Raw genomic sequence first — 23329 nt, forward strand, 5'->3', positions numbered from 1 at the left:
GATGTGTAATTTTATGAAACCAAATGTTCTGTAATAGTCAACCCTTTTCACGAATAGCCTTAAAAGATTTTCTTCATGAAAAAGTAAATTTCTACCAAAACTAACAACAATTTTCAACTTACTATTAATTTTGCAAATAAAGCCAAAAATTTTAACATATGTATACTTATTTCATTCCCAAGTTGCCATGCAGAAGATTCTGGTAAATTTTCAAAAATGAGAAGAAACATAAATATTTGCTAGGGTCTTTACAGAAAGTTAGGATAAATTAAATCTCTGGATCCAAAGAACTTTATCAAAATACTTGAAATTACAAAGGCTAAAAGTTGTTCTAGTAGCAAAAAGATAAAGCCTGAATATTAATCCCTTCATAGAGTGATGGGATTTTATATTTTGAATCCAGACATTTCATTTTTACACATGAGGTAATTTAGATGCTGATAAATTGGTTAATTTATCTAGAGTTACACAGTGATTGCCATGTTGTACTTAGTGTCCATCCTAAAAGATTATGCATTATTGACAATACTTATATATACATGCAGGTGTGTATGTATGCCTGTGTTTAACATTGTTCAAAGCACTGAGAAAAACACCAAAGAGCAAAATAGGCACAACTTCCTGCCTTCACAAAATTTTCATTCTAGTGATGTGAGAAAGAAAATAAATAAGAAATGTATTTAATAGTGCAGCAACAAATGGGCAAGGAGGTCAGCTTGTAAGATGAGGTTTAGTTTGCTAGTGCTGCTATAATACTGCCACTGATGTGGTGGCCTAAGCAACAGAAACTTATTTTCTTCTGTTCTGGAGGATGGAAGTCACAGATGATGGTGGTGGTAGAGTTGGTGTCTTTGAAGGGCTGTGAGGGAAGGATCTGTTCTAGGCTTCTCTCCTTGGTTTGTAGATGGCCACCTGCTTGCTGTGTCTTCACAGCGTCCTTCATTTGTGCCTGTGTCTACATCACAATTTTCTCTTAAATGGGTACCAGTCATACTTGAATTAGAGCTCACCCTGATGACCTCATTTTACTTATTTACCTCGTTAAAGATCCTGTCTCTAAATACTGGCACATTGTGAGGCACTAGGCCTTGGGACTTCAGCATATATATGTTGAGAGGATCAGAATTCATCCCATAACAGTGGGAGAGGTGATCTCGGAATTCTAAATGGAGTAATCAAGTCTGCTTCCAATGAAAACGTGATGTTTCAGGAAAGGCATGAAGGAGATAATTTACAAAACAAGTTCTTTCTTTGTAATAACAGTTTATAATAAAAGCCAAATTTGCAATTAATAAAAACCAATTAAAGCTAACTAAGGTAAGAACCAAGACGTATCTCATAGGACCTAAGGGAAGGCTTTAGCTTGGTTTCAGCAAGTCCCTAAACTCAGAATCCAGAAAGCCTCGGATTACTTCCTCAGTACTCTGTCTCCCCAGGGTTTGTTTCCGCCTCTCTCTGCATGTCCACTCCATTCTCTTTCTGCGACTTCCTCTCTCTGAATGTCAGTCTGGTGACACCTGCTTGCTGTGTCTTCACAGCATCCTTCATTTGTGCTTGTGTCTACATCACAATTTTCTCTTAAATGGTTTGCATTAAATGGTCTGCGGTTTGCATTTAATACATACTGCATTTTCAGCCGGTTGTAGATATTTACCAGCCATTCCTGAATGCAAATTCCAAATTCCCAGGAGATAATGACTAATTGGCCAGATGACTATGGACAAAGACCTAGGATCATATAGAACAAAAATAGCTACCTCTTAACAACAGGATCCTATGTGTAGCACAGGGAATTATATTCAATATCCTGTGATACCCTGTGATAAACCATAATGGAAAAGCACATGAAAAAGAATATAGCAATCACTTTATTGTATGGTAGAAATTAACACAACACTGAAATCAACTATACTTGAATAAAGTAAAATTTTTAAAAATAACTGTCTTTCTACAGAAGGGCAGGATCCTACTCTGTGGAAGATAAGGCTTATGAGCTAATTAAATGACACCAACACAGTTGGTCAAACAGTAAAGATTTCCTCTTCAGCCATTAGGTATCACATTTTTATAAACTATTTTAGTTCATTCTCCTTTTTCCACTCTTACAGTTCCCTCATCAAAATGTATGAATTCTTATCAAATCACTCTATGCATTTCTTCTCTGGTGTGGAAGGGTAGAAAGACCACAGAGGAAAGAGAGTCATACAAATGAGGTGAAATCCTAAATTTCATATTACATATCCCTGCCATCTTGAGCATGCTACTTTATACTTCTCAACAAGAAAAGGAGGTATTAAATTTCTTACCACCCTATAGTGTAATTGCTTATTTATTTAAATTCCCACCTACTTATTCAAAATTCTTTAAGTTTATCACTTTTTCTCCTTGGGCCAGGTGCTCTGATAAAACAGTGTATTCAAAGGAGGAGGGAGTGAGGAGGGGCGTCTGACACATGATCTGTACATGGAATTTACTGTACATTGAGTGTCTGTGCCTCTCCCCCATTCACATGTTGAAATCCTAACTCCCAAGGGATGGTGTTAGGAGGTGGAAGGTCTTGGGGAGGTGATTGGCTTATGAGGGCAGAACCCTCTTATGTGGGATTGGTGCCCTCAGAGGAGCCAGGAAAGTTCCTTCACCCCTTCTGTCCTGTGTCAGGTGAGGTTAAAGTGAAAGGGCCTCTGTCAATGAGAAGTGAGCTCTCATTAGACACCAAATCTCTCAGCACCATGACCTTGGACTTCCTGGCTTCCAGAACTGTGAGAAACAGTTTCCTGTCTATAAGCCTCCTGGTTAGGGTATTTTTGTTATAGCAGCCCTAACACATTAAGGCAGAAATTATGATGTGCCTTATTATTTAATTATTGAATTATTATCCAATTGAATTATTTAAGTTGAAATTTAAAATTCCAAACGGCTTTCGGAAAACTTTTGTCTCAGTAAAGTTTGAGCAAGATCCTCCCATGAAAGTGAAGCAGAGAAAACAGAAATAGAAACTGTAAGTTTCTAGAGGACAGACACCAAATCTTGCTGCCTTAAATACTTAGAATTTCACACATTTTAAAAAGAACTTAGTAGTGATCTTTTGCAGTCCATGTACCCCATTCTCATATCTTGCATCTCTATGCAACTCTTAAGGAGGAAAACGTCAGGCTAGATGGATAACAGGGTGATTCCATGAAAAGCTAGTGAGAGAGAGACCAACATGAAGATAGGAGTATGAGATAACCATGAAACAAAAGCATTCCAGTTGTCACATGCTCTTTGTATCACAAAATCTTTTAAATTTCAACGGATGTTCAATCTCTTTTTACCTCTACATGGAATACCAACATTTTAACATACAGTGATGGTTTTGTTTTACTTTAATTTCAGCCTCTAACCTCAACATTTGTATCTCCCAAATGTAAGCAATCCATGAATAGCTACACAATTTAGGGTTATTAATTAGAATAAAGTTGGCAGTTTGACTGCAGAGTTCAGCCTGTTTTCTTGTGATTCTTTAATGCGGTTGACTGCCTGCAAACATTTAAATGATTCCCCTGCCACTTGTCTATGTGTTTAAGCAAATAGACTATTACAAGAACAAAGACCTACTTGGTTTTTCTAATTTGACAGGCGATAAAAGAAGGCTTTCGCAGCTTTGTTTTATTTCTAAACTCATTTAGCACCAAGTGCATATTCGCTTCGATTTTTTTTTTTAACTGGTTCATTATGAAAATGGTCTAATAAGGAGTAGTTGGACCTAGAATTTTTATCCAGCCTTAAATGATCCCAGACTTGTTTCTCATTTCTTTGTTTCATAATTATGTTCTCTTGCAGCCTATTTTGTGGTCTCCCCCTCAACATGTTGTCTTTTGTACTATGTTCCCTTTGATTGTGAACACCTCATTATATGTAGTCATTTCTATTATAGATCTACAGTATAAACTCATCAACTGATTTCTAGGTGTCTACTTTTCTTAAATAACCCCTTGATAATTTATAATATAGGTGCTTGAGCAAAGCCTTATTACTGTGTATTAGGGAAATACAAGTAAATGAGCCATTAAATAAATAAGAATAGAAAATATAAATGTTTTTAACTCTAGGGTTGAGCTATGCCCAAGCCAAAGGCATGCATGCAAATGGTTTTTTGGGAATGTGACTCCAGAAAACAGATGGTAGGGGGAGGGCAAGGACAAGGAAAGATGGAAAAAAGAGTAATGTAAGATTGCAGAATCTTAAAAACCCATGGTCAGGACACAGTTTGGGTTCTGTTGGTTTGTTTCACTTCTCTGTAGGAGAGCATTTGGGTGTGTCCTGCATTTGTCCTAAACTGGCTCCCACGTGCGAATTGTTAATTTTCAGAAATGTTGAAAGTTGATTTTTAGACCATTGGTGGTTTGAAATTGGCCATGCTGGTGGTATTTATACTACAGAACTCAACAGACACTTCCCATCAGGGCATTTATTTTTATCCCCAGGAATACCAGTCATGCATACTTTTATCTGTTCCACCAGGGTCTACAGACTACACTGACATTTTTGTCCATAAATTTTCTTGAAATACAGCCACACCCATTAATTTCTGTATTACCTATGACCACTTTTGTGCTAAAGCCACATTTGAGTAGATGAGACCCAGATCATATGCCTACAAACCCTAAAATGTTTACTATATGGCTCTTTACCGAAAACATTTGTTAACTGCTGTGTGGAACTATGCCAAGTTCATTGGTAAAACAGACCCTACAGCAAGATTATTCCATTTACCTCTTTGCCTTTGTTTATCAATATGATACGGAGTCTAGTAGTCTACTCTCTCTCTCAACCTCTTCTGAGTCAGGTTCATGCATATCTGTCCCAATGCTTGTGCTTTGCTCCCTGTATGTAGATTTATTTCTTGACTCCCCAAGTATATCTGGCAGCTATAGAAAGATTTTAAATAGCAACAGATTTTTAAGCTCCCAAACCCTTGTACAACGACATCCTAGAAAAACAGTATAACAAAATTATACTTGGAGTTCATGGCTCAGCTGTTAACGAATCTGACTGGCATCCATGAGGACAGAGGTTCAATCCCTGGCCTCGCTCAGTGGGTTAAGGATCCTGCATTGCTGTGGCTGTGGTGAAGGCTGGCAGCTACAACTCTGATTATTGGACCCCTAGCCTGGGAATTGCCATATTCCATGGGTGTGGCCCTAAAAAGCAAAACAAAAAATAAACAAAAAAAATACCCTTTTTGTGGATTTTGACTCTTTTTCCTCTTGTGTAATATCTATGAGTCCTTCCTTTGTGTGACTGCTGGCTTAACCAAGTTTCCATCTTAGCCTTCAGTTTCCTTGACCCAAGGTGCCCCTATTTCATCCATTGACTTCAGTATATCTCTGATCCCAGAGAGCCATGGGGCAACCCTGATCCTCACACTCTTAAGCCTCTGCACCTTTCCTGTTTTCTAGGCTTTGTTGAGCTCCACTTTCCCTGTCCCGCTTCTTATGCCCATCATCCAACTTCTAAAATAAAATGTGCTTAGCTCATTCAGAACTAAAGCAACATGCAAAGCTTTGCCTTGATTCTTGGGCTTTTTGTATATTTCATTATACCCAAGGCATTTTCTAAAATGTTACTGAATTCAATATTTGCATAACTGTATTTTTAAAACACAGCTGCTCTTTTCCATATTTAACTGTTAATCACAATACTAATCATAATGGCTGATCAGAGTTTAATAAAATTTCAAAACATAGGAAAAACCCTTAAAGAATTGGATGCCAGATATAACTCATGCTCTGATTAAAATCATTATATTTTTTCAAATATAATAAATTTATATATATAAATATACAATAAATTTATATAAATTTTTTGAAATGATCTTGATCCAGAATTCAACCATGAAAACCAAAACTATAGACACACCATGTTTTAACTTCCTTTTCTTAGATTTTAAATATCAGAAGTGTGCCACCTTTTTATAATTACCAGGAAAAGAAAAAGAGGTGCGTTTGTTCTGCTTTCATCATCAAAGCACATTTTAGGTGTTGTATTTGTCAAGAATCTTACAGTCAGTGAAATTCATCTTAAATTAACTGAAATGCAAATAGGCTCAGAGGGGAGAGTTGGGTATACTTGGCTAGATCCGGTAGTTCCTCTCTCTCATCTCTGCTTCCCCCCATCCTTACTCCCAGTTGGCTTTACACTCAGGCTGACTCTTCTATTTGGAGCAAAAAACGATGTTTTATAACAGCTTTAGCTTACACAGCACCTGTTAGACACCGAAGAGAGGAAAAGCCTCTTTACCAATAGCTCAAAAAAAAGTGTCCCAGGGACTGTCCCAACCAATAGGAAAACATTTGTCTTTTCCTCACTTGATCAATGTGCCTGGAGAAAAATGATATATTGTGATTGGCCAGGGATGAATCACATGCTCCCCCTGTGGTATTTGAGGAAAAGCCACTTAAAAACCTCAAATAATGATAAATTATCTTTAAAAAACACAGAAACCTCAGAGGAAGGGAAAAGAGGGTCATTGTACCAACAGGTACTATGTAAAAAGCATCACACCAGTGTCCTCTTTCTGGGCTACAAGTAGCTGCTTGTTCCTGATGTAAACATTCCCACTATAATGAAGATGTGTACTGACATGAATTTTAACTAAAAATTGAGTACTATTATCCTTCTCTGAAAGGGTTTGCTTCATTTCAGATGAAAGCAAGATGTATAAGTAGATGAATGAATGAACGAATCAATAAGGAATTGAGTGATGAAACTTGAACTCATCTTCTCTGTCCAGGGTAATTCCTACATTCAACAACTTCAAGGTCACACTGACTATTTGTCAATTCTCGTAAGAAGTATAGTCGACTAAGCTGAGATTGAAGTCACCATCTGTCCAGTAAGTATCTACACTCCTGAAACAGGCCCAAATCCAGAAAAGCTAATGGACTGTTTACATCTGGGAAATGGTCAGCTTTCAACAAGAAAGTTCTCAAGAAAATGAATGTTAAAATTTTTCTTCAACTATCCTTTTAAAGACAAGGGAGTCATAATCTGATGGCTCTTAGAAACTTGTGAATCTCTGGATTTTGTAAATTGTCTCACATTTCAATGACTTAAAATTCCAATCACAACAGACATTTAACAAAATTTCTGATTATTAACTTAATCAGAATAGAACATTCAGTCACTGATTCACTTGTCCAGTTTTTGCAGTGTGGCTTTGAGCAAGTCATAGGTCACTCCTTCTTTTTTTTTTTTTTTTTTGGCTTTTTAGGGCTGCACCCGTGGCATGTAGAGGTTCCCAGGCTAAGGGTTAAATCAGAGCCACAGCTGCCGGCCACAGCCACAGCAATGCAGGATCCAAGCCACTCGCGCTGTATCTGCAGTCTGTATCACAGCTCATGGCAACGCCAGATTCTTAGCAAGACCAGGGATCGAACCCATGTCCTCATGAATGCTAGTCAGGTTGGATAACCTCTGAACCACAATGGGAGCTCCCATATGTCACCTCTTATTGTGAAATAGCCTCCATTCTTCCTCCAAATACTAGTCCTTTACCCTCTCTTTTGTCTCCTCATCCTCTCCAAATTCCATACTAAACCCTTCAGATTGGATAAATCTATTTGCTTTGTAAACACAACACTCAATTTTAGTACTTTTTTCATTAATTTGTAATTATGAGTAAAGGTGTGTGCATTTTCTCTATTGGATAGAAAATATATTGAGAACATAGCCTCATTGATAATTATATCTCTAATTCCAAGTCCAGTGGAAAACAAGCAATTTCAGTAACATGCTTTAGTTTATTTCTAAATTTTCAAATGGAAGTACCTGTGTGTGGTGTTTGTAATAAAATCAGTTTTAATTTAGAAAGAATAAGAAGTCTTCATAAGGATTCTGATTGAGATTTCTTGGTACTTTTTAAGAGCACTAGATATTACTTGCTATGATTTCAAGTTCACAATGTAAGAATTCCTCTCTCTGATATGTCTAAGAAGCCATGTTTCTCTTTCTCTCATTCTCTCTCTCTCTCCCCCTGTCCCACTCCCTCCCCTCCCTACTCTCCAAAAGATAAAGAAAAATAGTATACTTCATGGATACAGGCAAAAGTGAAGGAAGAGTAGAGAATGAGACAGGGGTACATAAATGGTCATGTGCAAATATTTTACATTTGATGGATGTTTACATATTTTCATTTTGTAGTCGGTTTGATACTGTGTTAAGTAAAAAGAAAAGATAGATGCTGTTATCTTAACAATCAGTAACCAGAAAAATTATACAGTTAAGGAACTAGGGCAAGATCATGAAGCAAGTTAATACACGAGTTCAGCCTATAATAAGGAGAAGGATTATAATGGCAGTGAGGTACTTCAATCTTCTTTACTTATTATTACATTTGACCAGAAAAATCCCCTCTTTAGCATCATATTTTACATTTAGATTAAATAGTACCCACCTAATAAAGTCTTGGTGAGGAAAAGGAAAGAACACATGGAAAGCCACTGCTCAATAGGAAGTGTTGTTTTGTAGCAATTTCAGCATCTCTTTCTGACTTTCTAACCTGCTTATTTAAGAAAATGTTTGCTTAGAAAAGGCAGAGCAAAAATGGAAAATAACCATATATTGAACTTGCTGAGATATAAAAAGAAAGGCACTAGAAAAAACTTGGTCTGACAATTCATTCTGCAGACCAACAAGTTTACTGGTTGAAAACGGATGGATTGCCATGGGAGAAGGTGCTTGTGGCTCAAATTGGTGAAGTAGCCTGAGGGTACAATGGGCAGGAAGAGAATGTATAAAGACAAAATACCATATCCTCATGAGACACTTGAAGAGAGGACACTTGAAAAGTTAGCTAAGACCTATACTAGCCAATACAAGGAAATTTTGCACCCTCATGAAAATTTTCTATATTGAAATGCTAGTTTTAGGACTGAGACACTAAAGTACAAATTTTAAGTGAAAAAATGCTGGTGATATTGGTGCATTTTTCCTATGCAAATTGCTTGATATTTACAGACTTCTAAAACCAAAAAGTTACTGCAGATATTTATATTAGGTGTGAGGAAAAACTGTGTGTAAGCTAAGTACAAAAAGGTCTGGTTTAGCAATTTAGAAGATTTGTCAGAGCCCTTCCAGGCCCATAAGTGTTACAACTTTCTATTTCATTTAATATTCAATGAATGTTAACTTTAGATTCATTCTAGTTCTCATGAATCAACAACTTTTCCATTTAAAAATAATACAGATATTTTAAATGTATCTAGAGTTTATTCACATGATATTCTTGCTCTAACTGGAAGAAAATCTAATATAGAAATAAAGTGATCATCCTAATATTTGAATTTTGATAGCAAGTAAACAGGTTATTTCCCTGAACAAGAGTATATACCTCTGAAGTGAGAGGTAAGAGGTAGTTTCTTTAAATGGTCCCTAAAATCAGAGTCCCTTAAAATATATCTATATATAGATATATATAGATATATCTATATATATATAATTTTTGTTTGATGAACTTCAGTCTGTTCATTTAGATCCCCCGTGGAGCAAATGCAGGCACGATTCTGGCAGGACCATTCGTTCATATTTGACCAAAGCATTGGAGAATGTGGTTCTGACCGTTGTGCATTTTCAGTAGCACTGGATCCCTCAGTCTTCACCCTTTTATAAATGTGTAAGATTAGGATGAACTTTGGAATTTACATGGTAGGAAGAAAAGTAGTACGTTATTGCCATACTGTATGTCTTAATATTTAACTTATTCTGAAATATATTCCACACCATTATACACATTTGCTCATGTAGAAAAGACGCTCAATCAGTCCTGTGAAAGGAGTCCATCTCCTGAAATTTGGCATTTATAATATCCTAAAAGCCCACAGTTGGGAAAAATAAATTGATTTTGTGTTAAGATTTCACGTTAACCATCCTGTAAACTCATGGTTGATTTGAGTAATGAAAAACATCCTTAAAGAGAATTGGGGGTTAAGAGATATTATTCCTCTGGCCCAAAGGTGAAAAAGGCCAATAGCCTGTTACCGATTATTTTAACATTTAAAAAAAAAATGACAACTTAAAACTTATCTCTGCTTAAAGTGCGATGTATCTTCCAACTGTTTTGTTACCCAGCTGTTTAATAGTCCAGTTCTCCCAAAGTGGAAAAATTTGTATACAGATGAGTTTTCTATGATTTAATAAAAATATATGGAGCAAAAAAAATTATATATATATAATTGAAGAACAGAAACAGATATTTAGATATTTCTGATATCTATTTTTATTATAGTTATTACTATTTTTATTTGAAAGAAACTGTTGGTTCCCACTTCCTTTAGTTACTGATAATGTAGTGAATTCTAAGATTAATAATATGGAAATACTCCTAGTTCAAGTCCAATAATCACAATAATGTGGACTTGCTCCTTCAGCTTCTCCCTCCCAAACATCCCATCTTGTGCAGTCCAGGTCTTTGGAGCTACAGAAAGAAAAGTTGTGAGACATGAAGAAAAACTTGCCACAAGAAACCAAGTAGACAAAAATAATAAACCTGAGAGGAAAGGAGGGGGTCCAGAGAAAAAAGAAGTCATGTGGGCTAGAGTGGCATGAAGAGAAAGGGATATTTTCTGATGTTCGGATGGTGAACAAAAGTGAAACCCATAGTGAAAAAGGATTATAACTGTGTACTGAATTTTTATTAGCGGGAGCTTTATCATTCAGGCACTGAAATTCTACAGACGCCTAGGTCCAGGAATCAAAAGAGATACATTTGGTTGGTTCATCTAAGATTTTGAAATAATCCTAGGATAAAAATCAGAACTTTTAGGGATATAGAATGGTAATATAATCCAGTTTCTCTGAATTAGAAAGTCAAAGAAGGAGTTCCCTGATGACTCAGCAGGTTAAGGATCTGGTGCATCACTGCGGTGACGTGGGTTCGATCCCTGGCCCAGGAACTTCTGCATGCTGCAGACATGGCCAGAAAATATTTTTTAAAAAAAAAGAGAATCAAAGAACCGTTATGAAGATGACAGTACAATGAAATCATGGGTACAAAGTTAAGAAAAAGATATATTTAGAAGGAGAAACACAAGCCATATATCCAAACAAAGGGACCCTAAAAATGGGCCAACTACATTGAGGGGAAAAAAAATATATAACATTCCTTGGAGTTCCTGTTGTGGTGCAATGGTTAACAAATCCAACTAGGAACCATGAGGTTGTGGGTTCGATCCCTGACCTCGCTCCGTGGGTTAAGGATCCGGCATTGCCGTGAGCTGTGGTGTAGGTCGCAGATGCAGCTCGGATCCCACGTTGCTATGGCTGTGGTGTAGGCCAGTGGCTACAGCTCTGATTAGACCCTTAGCCTGGGAACCTCCATATTGCGTGGGTGTGGCCCTAGAAAAGACAAAAAAAAAAATCCCTTTGAAGTGTTGCAATAGAGTATAATCCTTGCCCATTTATTGACATGTATATCCACCATCCTCATATTTAGTGTCTTAAGAAGTTGGAGTCCTTATTAGAAGAAGAGTTCCATGTTCATGTTGTGTAGATGAGTGAGTGGCTTCTTCCCACCTCCCTATGGTCAATACCAAATCTTTGAAGGGCTTGGTGCTAACAAGAGACTTAGAATTTTTTTAAAAAAAAAACGTTTGTATTATTTATGTACATTATTTACCAAAAGAATTTGGAAACTAGACCAGAAATAATATTTCACAAAGTGAATAGATGTTGGAATGTACTACAGACATTGAATAGAAATGTAAAAGATTACAGGCAGAGAAAAGCCACTTTTTAATTTGTATTCAAGCCTTGCATCGGGACTTAGAGCTGTAAAGAATAGTATATCTATAAGGGGACTAATTCACTGCCCTCAAACAATATTCCAGAGGCCAAATCCAGCCCACTACAGGTTTGGTGTTTTGGGTCTTGTTTTTTTTTAAAAACCACTAATGAAAATGGGTATTATTTTTAAGTGGTTTTTAAAAATATCAAAAGAAGAATTATATTTGGTGACATATGAAAATTATGTGAAATTTAAATTTCAGGATTCGTTGCAAAATTTATGGTGACACAGTCACACTCATTCATTTACATCTTGTCTATGGCTGCTTTCCATCTACAAAGCCAGAGTGGAGATGTTGGGGCAGAGAGGATATAAGACCTGTACCACCTAAAATTTTTGCTGACTGGCCCTTTACAGAAAAAAGTTTGCCAATCACTGTATTGGAACAAGGATAGAAAAAAACAGAAGATCTCTCTGACTCTTCCAATTTCATAAATGTACATAAATCCAGGAGAAATGTATTCAGTCTCATGGATTTTTATTAGTTCCACCTGGGACAGTAGAACAGGACATGTAGGCCCAGAAGTAAGTGAAAATGGAAGTGATCTGGAGTAAAGAATTCATATGTTCTATTGAAATCCTTTGCTTTTTCAAAAAGCTCCCAGACTCTCATTGTTGGTAAAGCAGATCAGAGCTGAAGAGAAAAACAAGAATGAAGCTACCGGGAAATTGGATCAACTGAAGAAATTCAAACTGAAGAATGGGGTTGAACCTGATAAACCAGAAGGGATATAAGTTTCTCTGCCTTAAAAAAAAAATGAAAGATCCCAGAGGGCTGAAATAGTTTTTCCCTTCTCAATCAGAGGGCTCAGCTAGTTACAGGTTAGGAGTGGACCTAAGAAAAATTACTGTGCTTGCATTCAGAACTCAGTTGGGATAGAATTGTTTACACACTTACTCTGGTTTTGGCAAAGAAGAATATCTTTCAGTGTTAAGTAAATATTAATATTGTTATGAAGCAAGCAGAATTTATTTTTTAAACTACTGATGAGTGACACCTGGAAAGTACAGGAAATAAGTGGTAAATGCCCTTCCCAGCTTAAAGTTAGAGAGGCAGGAAGGTGATAAATCCAACAAGACTCTGCCTAGCAGTGTTTCTGTAGTTTTTCCAGATAGATTACACAGCACTTGCCAAGCCCTCCTCTGCCCTGAGTAAAGAATGAACAGAAAGGGAGTCAGTGTGTGATAGGTGGTCAATACAAGTGTCCTTGAAAGTCCCATTTAAATATAGGATTTGTGGAATTCCCACTGTGGCTCAGCAGCAATGAACCCGACTAGTATCTCTGAGGATGCAGGTTTGATCCCTGGCCTCTCTCAGTGGGTTAAGGATCCAGAATTGCCATGAGCTGTGGTGTAGACAGCAGACTTGGCTTGAATCCTTTGTTGCTATGGCTGCGGTGTAAGCTGGCAGCTCCAGCTCTGATTCAACCCCTAGCCTGGGAACTTCCATATGCCTCAAATGCGGCCCTAAAAAGCAAAATAAATAAATAAATATAGGATTTGCCTTTGAAGGCATCTGTGTGGTTGACCAGGGCAATTTTTTTTTATTATAGTTGATTTATAGAGTTCTGTCAATTCCCATTGTACAGCAAAGTGATTGAGTTATACATACATATACATTCTTTTCCCACATTATCCTCCATCATGTTCCATCACAAGTGCTTAGATGTAGTTCCTGGTGCTATACAGCAGGACCTCATAGCTTATCTACTCCAGATGCAATAGTTTGCAACTATTAACCCCAGACTCTCAGTCCATCACTCTCCTTCCCCTCTCCCCCTTGGCCACCACAAGTCTGTTCTCCAAGTCCTTGAGTTTGTTTCTTTTGTGTAGGTAGGTTCATTTGTGCCATATTTTAGATTGCACATATAAGTGATATGCTGTTTGTCCTTCTCTTTCTGACTTAGTATGAGAATTTCTGGTTCCATCCATGTTGCTGCAAATGGCATTATTTTGTTTGTTTTTATGGTTGAGTAGTGCTCCATTGTGTATGTGTACCACATCTTAATCCATTCCTCTCTCAATGGACATTTAGGTCGATTCCATGTCTTGGCAATTGTGAATAGTGCTGCAATGAACTTAGGGGTGCGTGTATCTTTTTGTGTAAAAGTTTTGTCCAGATATAGGCCCAGGAGTGGGACTGTGGGATCATATGGTATTTCATTTTTTTAAATTTTATATTATTATTTAATTTTTTTATTTCCCCCATACATTATTTTTTCTACTGTACAGTGTGGTAATCCAGATACACATACATGTATACAGTCTTTTTTCTCACATTATCATGCTCCATAATAAGTGCCTAGACAGAGTTCCCAATGCTACACAGCAGGATCTCATTGCTAATCCATTCCAAAGGCAATAGTGTGTATCTATTAACCCCAAGTTCCCAATCCATCCCACTCCCTCCTCCCTTGGCAACCACAAGGCTATTCTCCAAGTCCAAGATTTTCTTTTCTGTAGAAAGGTTCATTTGTGCCCTATATTAGATTCCAGATATCAGTGATATCATATGGTATTTGTCTTTCTCTTTCTGACTTACTTCACTCAGTACAAGAGTCTCTAGTTCGATCCATGTTGCTGCAAATGGCATTATTTTGTTCTTTTTTATGGCTGAGTAGTACTCCAGTGTGTATATATACCACTTCTTCCTAATCCAGTCATCTGTCAGTGGACATTTAGTTTGTTTCTATGTCTTGGCTATTGTGAATAGTGCTGCAGTGAACATGTGGGGGCATGCGTTTTTTTTTTAAGGAAAGTGTTGTCTGCATATATGCTCAAGAGTAGGATTGCTGGGTCATATGGGAGTCCTATGTATAGTTTTATAAGGTACCTCCATATAGTTCTCCATGGTGGTTGTACCCGCTTACATTCCCACCAACAGTGCAAGAGGGTTCCCTTTTCTCCACACCCCCTTCAGCATTTGTTATTTGTGGACTTTTAGTGATGGCCATTCTGACTGGTGTGAGGTGGTACCACATGGTAGCTTTGATTTGCATTTCTCTACTAATCAGTGATGTTGAGCATTTTTTCATGTGCTTGTTGGCCATCTGATATCTTTCTTGGAGAAATGTCTGTTCAGGTCTTTTACCCATTTTTAAAGTGGGGTGTTGGCTTTTTTGCTGTTGAATTGTATATGTTGTTTGTATATTTTAGAGATAAAGCCCTTGTCAGTTGCATCATTTGAACCTATTTTCTCTCATCATGTAAGTTGTCTTTTTGTTTTCTTTTTGGTTTCCTTTGCCATGCAAAAGCTTGTCAGTTTGATTAGGTCCCATTGATTTATTTTTGCTTTTATTTCTGTTGCTTTGGGAGACTGACCTGAGAAAACATTTGTAAGGCTGATGTCAGAGGATGTTTTACCTATTATCTCTTCCAGGAGTTTGATGATGTTTTGTCTTATATTTACGTCTTTAAGCCATTCTGAGTTTATTTTTGTGCATGGTGTGAGGGTGTGTTCTAGTTCCACTGATTTGCATGCAGCTGTCGAGGTTTGCCAGCAATACTTGCTGAAAAGACTGTCTTTTTCCCATTTTATATTCTTGCCTCCTTTGTCAAAGATTAGTTGACTTTAGGTGTTTGGGTTTATTTCTGGGTTCTTTATTCTGTTCCATTGTTCTGTAAGTCTGTTTTGGTACCAGTACCACACTGTCTTGTTGACTGTGGCTTTGTAACATTGCCTGAAGTCTGGGAGAGTTATGCCTCCTGCTTGGATTTTGTTCCTCAGGATTGCTTTGGCAATTCTCGATCTTTTGTGGTTCCAGATAAATTTTTGGATTGTTTGATCTAGTTCTGTGAAAAATGCCATGGGTAATTTGATAGGGATTGCCTTGAATCTGTAGATTGCTTTGGGTAGTATGGACCATTTTTACAATATTAACTTTTCCAACCCAGGAGCATGGACTAGTTTTCCATTTGTTTACATCTTCTTTAACTTCCTTGATTAATGTTTGAGAGTTCTTGGCATGTAAGTCTTTTACCTACTTGGTGAGGTGTATTCCCAGGTATTTGGTTTTGTGGGGGTGCAATTTTAAAAGGTATTGTATTTTTGTACTCCTAATATTTCATTGTTAGTATAAAGAAATTAGACTGATTTCTTTTTTTTTTTTCCCCACTGTACAGCAAGGGGGTCAGGTTATCCTTACATGTATACATTACAATTACATTTTCCCCCCAGCCTTTCTTCTGTTGCAACATGAGTATCTAGACAAAGTTCTCAATGCTATTCAGCAGGATCTCCTTGTAAATCTATTCTAAGTTGTGTCTGATAAGCCCAAGCTCCCGATCCCTCCCACTCCCTCCCCTTCCCATCAGGCAACCACAAGTCTCTTCTCCAAGTCCATGATTTTCTTTTCTGAGGAGATGTTCATTTGTGCTGGCTATTAGATTCCAGTTATAAGTGATATCATATGGTATTTGTCTTTGTCTTTCTGGCTCATTTCACTCAGGATGGGATTCTCTAGTTCCATCCATGTTGCTGCAAATGGCATTATGTCATTCTTTTTTATGGCTGAGTAGTATTCCATTGTGTGTATATACCAACTCTTCTGAATCCAATCATCTGTCCATGGACATTTGGGTTGTTTCCATGTCCTGGCTATTGTGAATAGTGCTGCAATGAACATGCAGGTGCACGTGTCTCTTTTAAGTAGAGTTTTGTCTGGATAGATGCCCAAGAGTGGGATTGTGGGGTCATATGGAAGTTCTATGTATAGATTTCTAAGGTATCTCCAAACTGTTCTCCATAGTGGCTGTACCAGTTTCCATTCCCACCAGCAGTGCAGGAGGGTTCCCTTTTCTCCACAGCCCCTCCAGCACTTGTTATTTGTGGATTTATTAATGATGGCCATTCTGACTGATGTGAGGTGGTATCTCATGGTAGTTTTGATTTGCATTTCTCTTATAATCAGCGATGTTGAGCATTTTTTCATGTGTTTGTTGGCCATCTGTATATCTCCTTTGGAGAAATGTCTGTTCAGGTCTTTTCCCCATTTTTCCATTGACTGATTGGCTTTTTTGCTGTTGAGTTGTATAAGTTGCTTATATATTCTAGAGATTAAGCCCTTGTCAGTTGCATCATTTGAAACTATTTTCTCCCATTCTGTAAGTTGTCTTTTTGTTTTCTTTTGGGTTTCCTTTGCTGTGCAAAAGCTTTTCAGTTTGATGAGGTCCCATGGGTTTATTTTTGCTCTAGTTTCTATTGCTTTGGGAGACTGACCTGAGAAGATATTCATGATGTTGATGTCAGAGAGTGTTTTGCCTACGTTTTCTTCTAGGAGTTTGATGGTGTCCTGTCGTATATTTAAGTCTTTCAGCCATTTGGAGTTTATTTTTGTGCATGGTGTGAGGGTGTGTTCTAGTTTCATTGCTTTGCATGCAGCTGTCCAGGTTTCCCAGCAATGCTTGCTGAATAGACTTTCTTTTTCCCATTTGATGTTCTTGCCTCCCTTGTCAAAGATTAATTGACCATAGGTGTCAGGGTTTATTTCCAGATTCTCTATTCTGTTCCATTGGTCTGTCTGTCTGTTTTGGTACCAGTACCACACTGTTTTGATGACTGTGGCTTTGTAGTATTTCTTGAAGTCTGGGAGCATTATGCCTCCTGCTTGGTTTTTGTTTCTCAGGATTGCTTTGGCGATTCTGGGTCTTTTGTGGTTCCATATAAATGTTTGGATTGTTTGTTCTAGTTCTGTGAAAAATGTCATGGGTCATTTGATAGGGATTGCCTTGAATCTGTAGATTGCTTTGGGTAGTATGGCCATTTTTACAATATTGATTTTCCCAATCCAGGAACATGGAATATCTTTCCATTTCTTTACATCTTCTTTGATTTCTTTGATTAAAGTTTTATAGTTCTCGTTGAAGAAGAAGGAATACTCCCAAAGACATTCTATGAGGCCACCATCACCCTCATTCCAAAACCAGAGATACCACCAAAAAAGAAAACTATCGGCCAATATCATTGATGAATATAGATGCAAAAATTCTCAACAAAATCTTAGCCAACCGAATCCAACAACATACCAAAAAAATTATACACCATGACCAGGTTGGGTTCATCCCAGGTTCACAAGGATGGTTCAACATACGCAAATCAATCAGCATCATACACCACATTAACAAAAAAAAGTCAAAAATCATATGATCATCTCAATAGACACAGAAAAAGCATTTGACAAAGGCCAACATCCATTCATGATCAAGACCCTCGCCAAAGTGGGTATAGAGGGAACATTCCTGAATATAATTAAAGCCATTTATGATAAACCCACAGCAAATATAATACTCAATGGGGAAAAACTGAAACCCTTCTCACTCAAATCGGGAACAAGACAGGGATGCCCACTCTCACCACTGCTCTTCAACATAGATTTGGAAGTCCTGGCCAGAGCAATTAGACAAACAAAAGAAATAAAAGGCATCCATATAGGAAGAGAAGAGAGAAAACTGTCACTGTATGCAGATGACATGATACTATATATAGAAAACCCTAAGGACTCAACCCCAAAACTACTTGAACTGATTAATAAATTCAGCAAAGTAGCAGGATATAAGATTAACATTCAGAAGTCAGCTGCATTTCTGTATACCAGCAATGAAACATTAGAAAAGGAATACAAAAATATAATACCTTTTAAAATTGTACCTCACAAAATCAAATACCTCGGAATACATCTGACCAAGGAGGTGAAGGACCTATATGCCGAGAACTAGACTGATTTCTGAATGTTAATCTTATATCCTACTACTTGGCTGAATTTGTTGATCAGTTTTGTTTTGTTTTGTCTTTTTGCTATTTCTTTGGCCGCTCCTGTGGCATATGGAGGTTCCCAGGCTAGGGGTCGAATCGGAGCTGTAGCCACCAGCCTACGCCAGAGCCGCAGCAACGTGGTATCCGAGCCGCGTCTGCAACCTACACCACAGCTCATGGCAACGCCGGATCGTTAACCCCCTGAGCAAGGGCAGGGACCGAACCCGCAACCTCATGGTTCCTAGTCGGATTCATTAACCACTGCGCCACGACGGGAACTCCTGTTGATCAGTTTGAGTGGTTCTTGGGTTGAGTCCTTAGGGTTTTCTATATACAGTATATGGTCATCTGCATACAGTGACAGTTTTACCTCTTCTCTTCCAATCTGGATACATTTTATTTCTTTTGTTTTTCTGATTGCTGTGGCTAGTACTCCCAATACCATGTTGAATAAAAGTGGTGAGAATGGGCATCCTTCTCTTGTTCCAGATATTAGTGGGCAAGGTTTTCAGCTTTTCTCCACTGAGTATTTTATTTGCTGTGAGTTTGTCATAATGGCTTTTGTTATGTTAAGGTATGGTCCCTTTATATCCACTTTGGTAAGAGTTTTGATCATGAAGGGATGTCGGACTTTGTCAAATCTTTTGAGATGATCATGTGGTTTTTGACTTTTCTTTTGTTAATGTGGTGTATGATGTTGATTGATTTGTGTGTATTGATCCATCCTTATGAACCTGGGATGAATCCCATCTGGTCGTGGTGTATGATAGTTTTTATATGTTGTTGGATTCAGTTGGCTAAAATTTTGTTGAGAATTTTTGCATTTGTATTCATCAAGGATATTGGCCTATAGTTTTCTTTGGTAGTTCTATATTTAATTTTCTGAGGCACCTCCACACTGCTTTCCATAATGATTGTACCAATTTATATTCCCACCAACATTTAAGGATGTTTCCCTTAAAAGGGTACATCTATATATTGTTTTTTGCTTTCTTTTTTTAGGGCAGCACGTGTGGCCCTAGGGGTTCACAGGCTAGGGGTTGAATCATAGCTACAACTGCCAACCTACACCACAGCCATAGCAATTCAGGATCCAAGCCATATCTGCAGACTACACTACAGCTCATGGCAACACCAGATCCTTAATCTACTGAGCAAGGCCAGGGATCAAACCTGCATCCTCATGAATACTAATTGGGTTTGTAACCTGCTGAGCCACAATGGGAACTCCCTAAAAGAATAAAATTTTTAACTCCTAAATTTCCCCGCTGTTTTTCCCTCATTAAATATAGAGTATATAGTCTTTCCCTATTTAGTTTCTCCCTGATCAGGATAACAGCAAAAAAGAAAACAGTAGATGGAGTAAAGAAAGCCCTTTTATGAGACATTAAGATTAACTACATAATAAAAGTAACTAGAGATTAGAAACTAAAATGGGGAGAAAAATCTGTATAGATTGGAAGATATTGAAAAGGGAGGTTTATTGTTACTCACTGACACTCAGATATAGTTTGAGGCATTGGTTTTAGAGTAAGACAGATTCCAGAGCAATATAGCATAGAAGAAAATTAGAAAAGAGAAAATAAACAAAGTTCCATAATTTGGATCTCAGATGTATCACTACATTTAGTTTTTGGCATACCTCTTTGAATATAACCTTGAATTAGACAGGATCAGGCTTTCTAGGATTCATAAAGTTTGTAATATACTTTTACCATGGAGAGTACATATTCCATAGGTGATCACTGCATTAGATTTTTTATTTGGAATATTCATTCACAAGGGTGAATCAGATTCATAACCTGGGTGACTGTACATGGAATTTCACTGCACCCTAAAGATTTTGTGTTGGCCCTTTTTAGGCATGCCATCTTGGATATCCCTTTGCTTTTATATTTGTGTTGACAAATCGTTTTTCCATAGCTTTCCTCCCAATGTGTAAACATTTAGCCATATACCCTCATTTTTGAGATGATAGAATACTACTCTCTTTTCTAGAAGGAGGGGTGACTTAATTTTCTCTACTCCTGAGAATATCTTGAAAGCGTATTTCCTTCTTATGCTGTAAAGGATGACAGATATAAGCAATGCACAGTGAAACATTTATGTGCACAACTCTGTTTCTAATGCATTATCAAGGTATCTTCTAGGATCACTTAAATAGAAGTTTAAAGCATTGTGTTCCTCTAATCAGACAAAGAGTATGTCACAAAATCCTTACGATGAAAAGGACTAGCACATTTTGGGTGGCAGTTTGATGCATTGGTGCAGAAATCTGACAAATTTGTCTCCAATCAGCCCTCTCACAGGTGAAGGAATAGTTTATTCTCAACGATGGAACACCTTTTTTTAACCTAGAAAATATTGTTTTAAAAAGTATCTTTTAGAGGTATCCTGCTACTGAATAGGAAAGTGGAATAGAAGTGAAGAGCAGACATCCTCAAGAGAATGACTTTTGATGAATGGCAATTGCTTACTCCTCCTCTGAAGAGAATTATTATGTCAGAGAAGCGGTAAAACAGGGTCCATATGCACTCATTCAACTCAACAATCATTTATTGAGTATCTTCTTCTTGAAAGGCTAGTATTTGGTGTTGGGGTGCAAAGAGGAGAAAACCACGAGCTAATAAGAAAAAATGTTACTTTTTCTCCACTCTGACGCCAGATGTGTTAGAAAGCCACAGAGTGCTATTGGGGAGGGAAAAATATTATGCTGACTGCGGAATTGAGAACAACTTCATACCATATGTGGGTTTACACTGGGACTTTGCAGTTTGTAAATGCTTGTGATATAGGGTGAATGCAGAAAAAGAATAAGCAAAATAGAAAAGCTCACAGGCAATGAGGTATGGAGAAGAGGTGTGAGTGAAACACTAAAGGAACTAATTCCAAAGATGCTTTAAGTTCCCTGGTGGCTCAGCAAGTTAAAGATCCAGCGTTGTCACTGCAGTGGCTCAGGTCATTGCTGTGATGCAGGTTCAATCCCTGGTCCCAGAACTTCTGCATGCTGCAGGCACAGCCAAAAAAAAAAAAAAAGACACTTTAGAGAGTGATTCATAGAACATAGACCATAGTGGCATAAAATTCAGTAAGAGTCAAGGTTGGAAAGTGTTCATTTGGAGTATCTTCCTGCAAAGTTATGTCCCTAACTGATACTGGAAATTCAGGGTAAAGTCAAGTTTTCAAGATAAGTAAATCAATTCTGTTTTCATCATGTTATATTTGGGGTGATTACAGGATATTCAGCTAGAAATAATAGGAAGCAGTTTAAAATCCTAGTCTCTGGAGCACAGGAGAAGCCTCAATCAATTATGCATGCAATGATAATTTCTAGGTCCATCCATGTTGCTAAAAATGCTGCTATTTTGTTCTTTTTAATAGTGGAGCAATATTCCATTGTGTATATGTACCACATCTTCTGGATCCACTCCTCTGTTGATGGACATTTAGGTTGTTTCCATGTTTTGGCTATTGTAAACAGTGCTGCAATGAACATTAAAGTACATGTGTCTTTGCGAGTCATGGTTTTCTCTGGATAGATACCCAGGAGTGGGATTGCTGAATCAAATGATAGTTCTATGTTTAGTTTTCTGAGGAATCTCCATACTATTTTCCACAGTGGTTGCACCAATTTACAATCCCACCAACAGTGTAATAGGGTTCCTTTTTCTCCACACCCTCTCCAGCACTTACTGTTTGTAGACTTTTGGATGAGGGCCATTCTGGCTGGTGAAGGTGGCACCTCAGAGTGGTTTTGATTTGCATTTCTCTAATAATGAGTGACGCTGAACATCTTTTCATGTGTTTTTTTTTGGCCATCTCTATGTCTTCTTTGGAGAACTGTCTGTTTAGCTCTTCTGCCCATTTTTTGATGGGCTTGTTTGTTTTTTTGGTATGGAGCTACAGAAGGTGTTTATAAATTTTGGAGATTAATCCCTTGTCAGTTGCTTCACTAGCAAAGATTTTCTCCCATGCTGTGGGTTGTCTTTTCATGTAGTTTAGGGTTTCCTTTGCTGTGCAGAAACTTTGAGGTTTGATTAGGTCCCACCTGTTTAGTTTTGTTTTTATTTGTCAGTACTCTAAGAGGTGGATCCAAGAAGATGTTGCTGTCGTTTATGTCAGAGAGTGTTTGGCCTGTGTTTTCCTCTAAGAGTTTGATAGTGTCTGGTCTTATATCTAGGTCTTTAATCCATTTGGAGTTTATTTTTGTGTATGGTGTTAGGGAGTGTTCTAATTTCGTTCTTTTCCATGTGGCTGTCCAGTTTTCCCAGCACCCCTTATTGAATAAGCTGTCCTTTCTCCATTGTATATCCTTGCCTCCTCTGTCATAGATTAGTTGGCTGTAGGTGCATGGGTTGAATTCCGGACTTTCTATCCTGTTCCACTGATCTATATTCTGTCTTTGTGCCAGTACCATGCAGTTTTGATGATTGTTGCTTTGTAGTATAGTCTGAGGTCCGGGAGCCTAATTCCTCCAGCTCCATTTTTCTTTTTCAGGATGTCTTTGGCTATTCTGGGTCTTTTGTGCTTCCAAACAAACTTTAAAATATTTTGTTCGAGTTCTGTGAAAAATGTCCTTGGTAATTTGATAGGGATTGCATTGAATCTGTAGATTGCCTTAGGTAGTATAGTGATTTTGATAATATTAACTCTTCCAATCCAAGAGCATGGTATGTCTTTCCATCTATTTGTGTCATCGTTGATTTCTTTCATCAGTGTCTTATAGTTTTCAGAGTACAGGTCTTTTGTCTCTT

The 23329-nt window shown here is 37.6% G+C and overlaps 1 long non-coding RNA gene across 1 annotated transcript in view; it reads left to right on the forward strand.

Moving 5' to 3' along the window:
* The first annotated feature begins 6796 nt into the window (after positions 1-6796).
* The window catches only part of LOC146400819 (uncharacterized), a 29893-nt gene continuing 13360 nt past the window's right edge, over positions 6797-23329 (forward strand). The window contains exon 1 of the long non-coding RNA XR_014812611.1: positions 6797-6877. This is a non-coding gene — a long non-coding RNA (uncharacterized LOC146400819). The remainder of the gene's footprint in view (positions 6878-23329) is intronic.

The sequence above is a fragment of the Sus scrofa genome, chromosome 8 (assembly GCF_054392235.1).
Source record: "Sus scrofa isolate SSC_HxYL_T2T_F1_AM1 chromosome 8, Sscrofa_HxYL_maternal_Yorkshire_Landrace_v2.0, whole genome shotgun sequence".
Lineage (NCBI taxonomy): Eukaryota > Metazoa > Chordata > Mammalia > Artiodactyla > Suidae > Sus > Sus scrofa.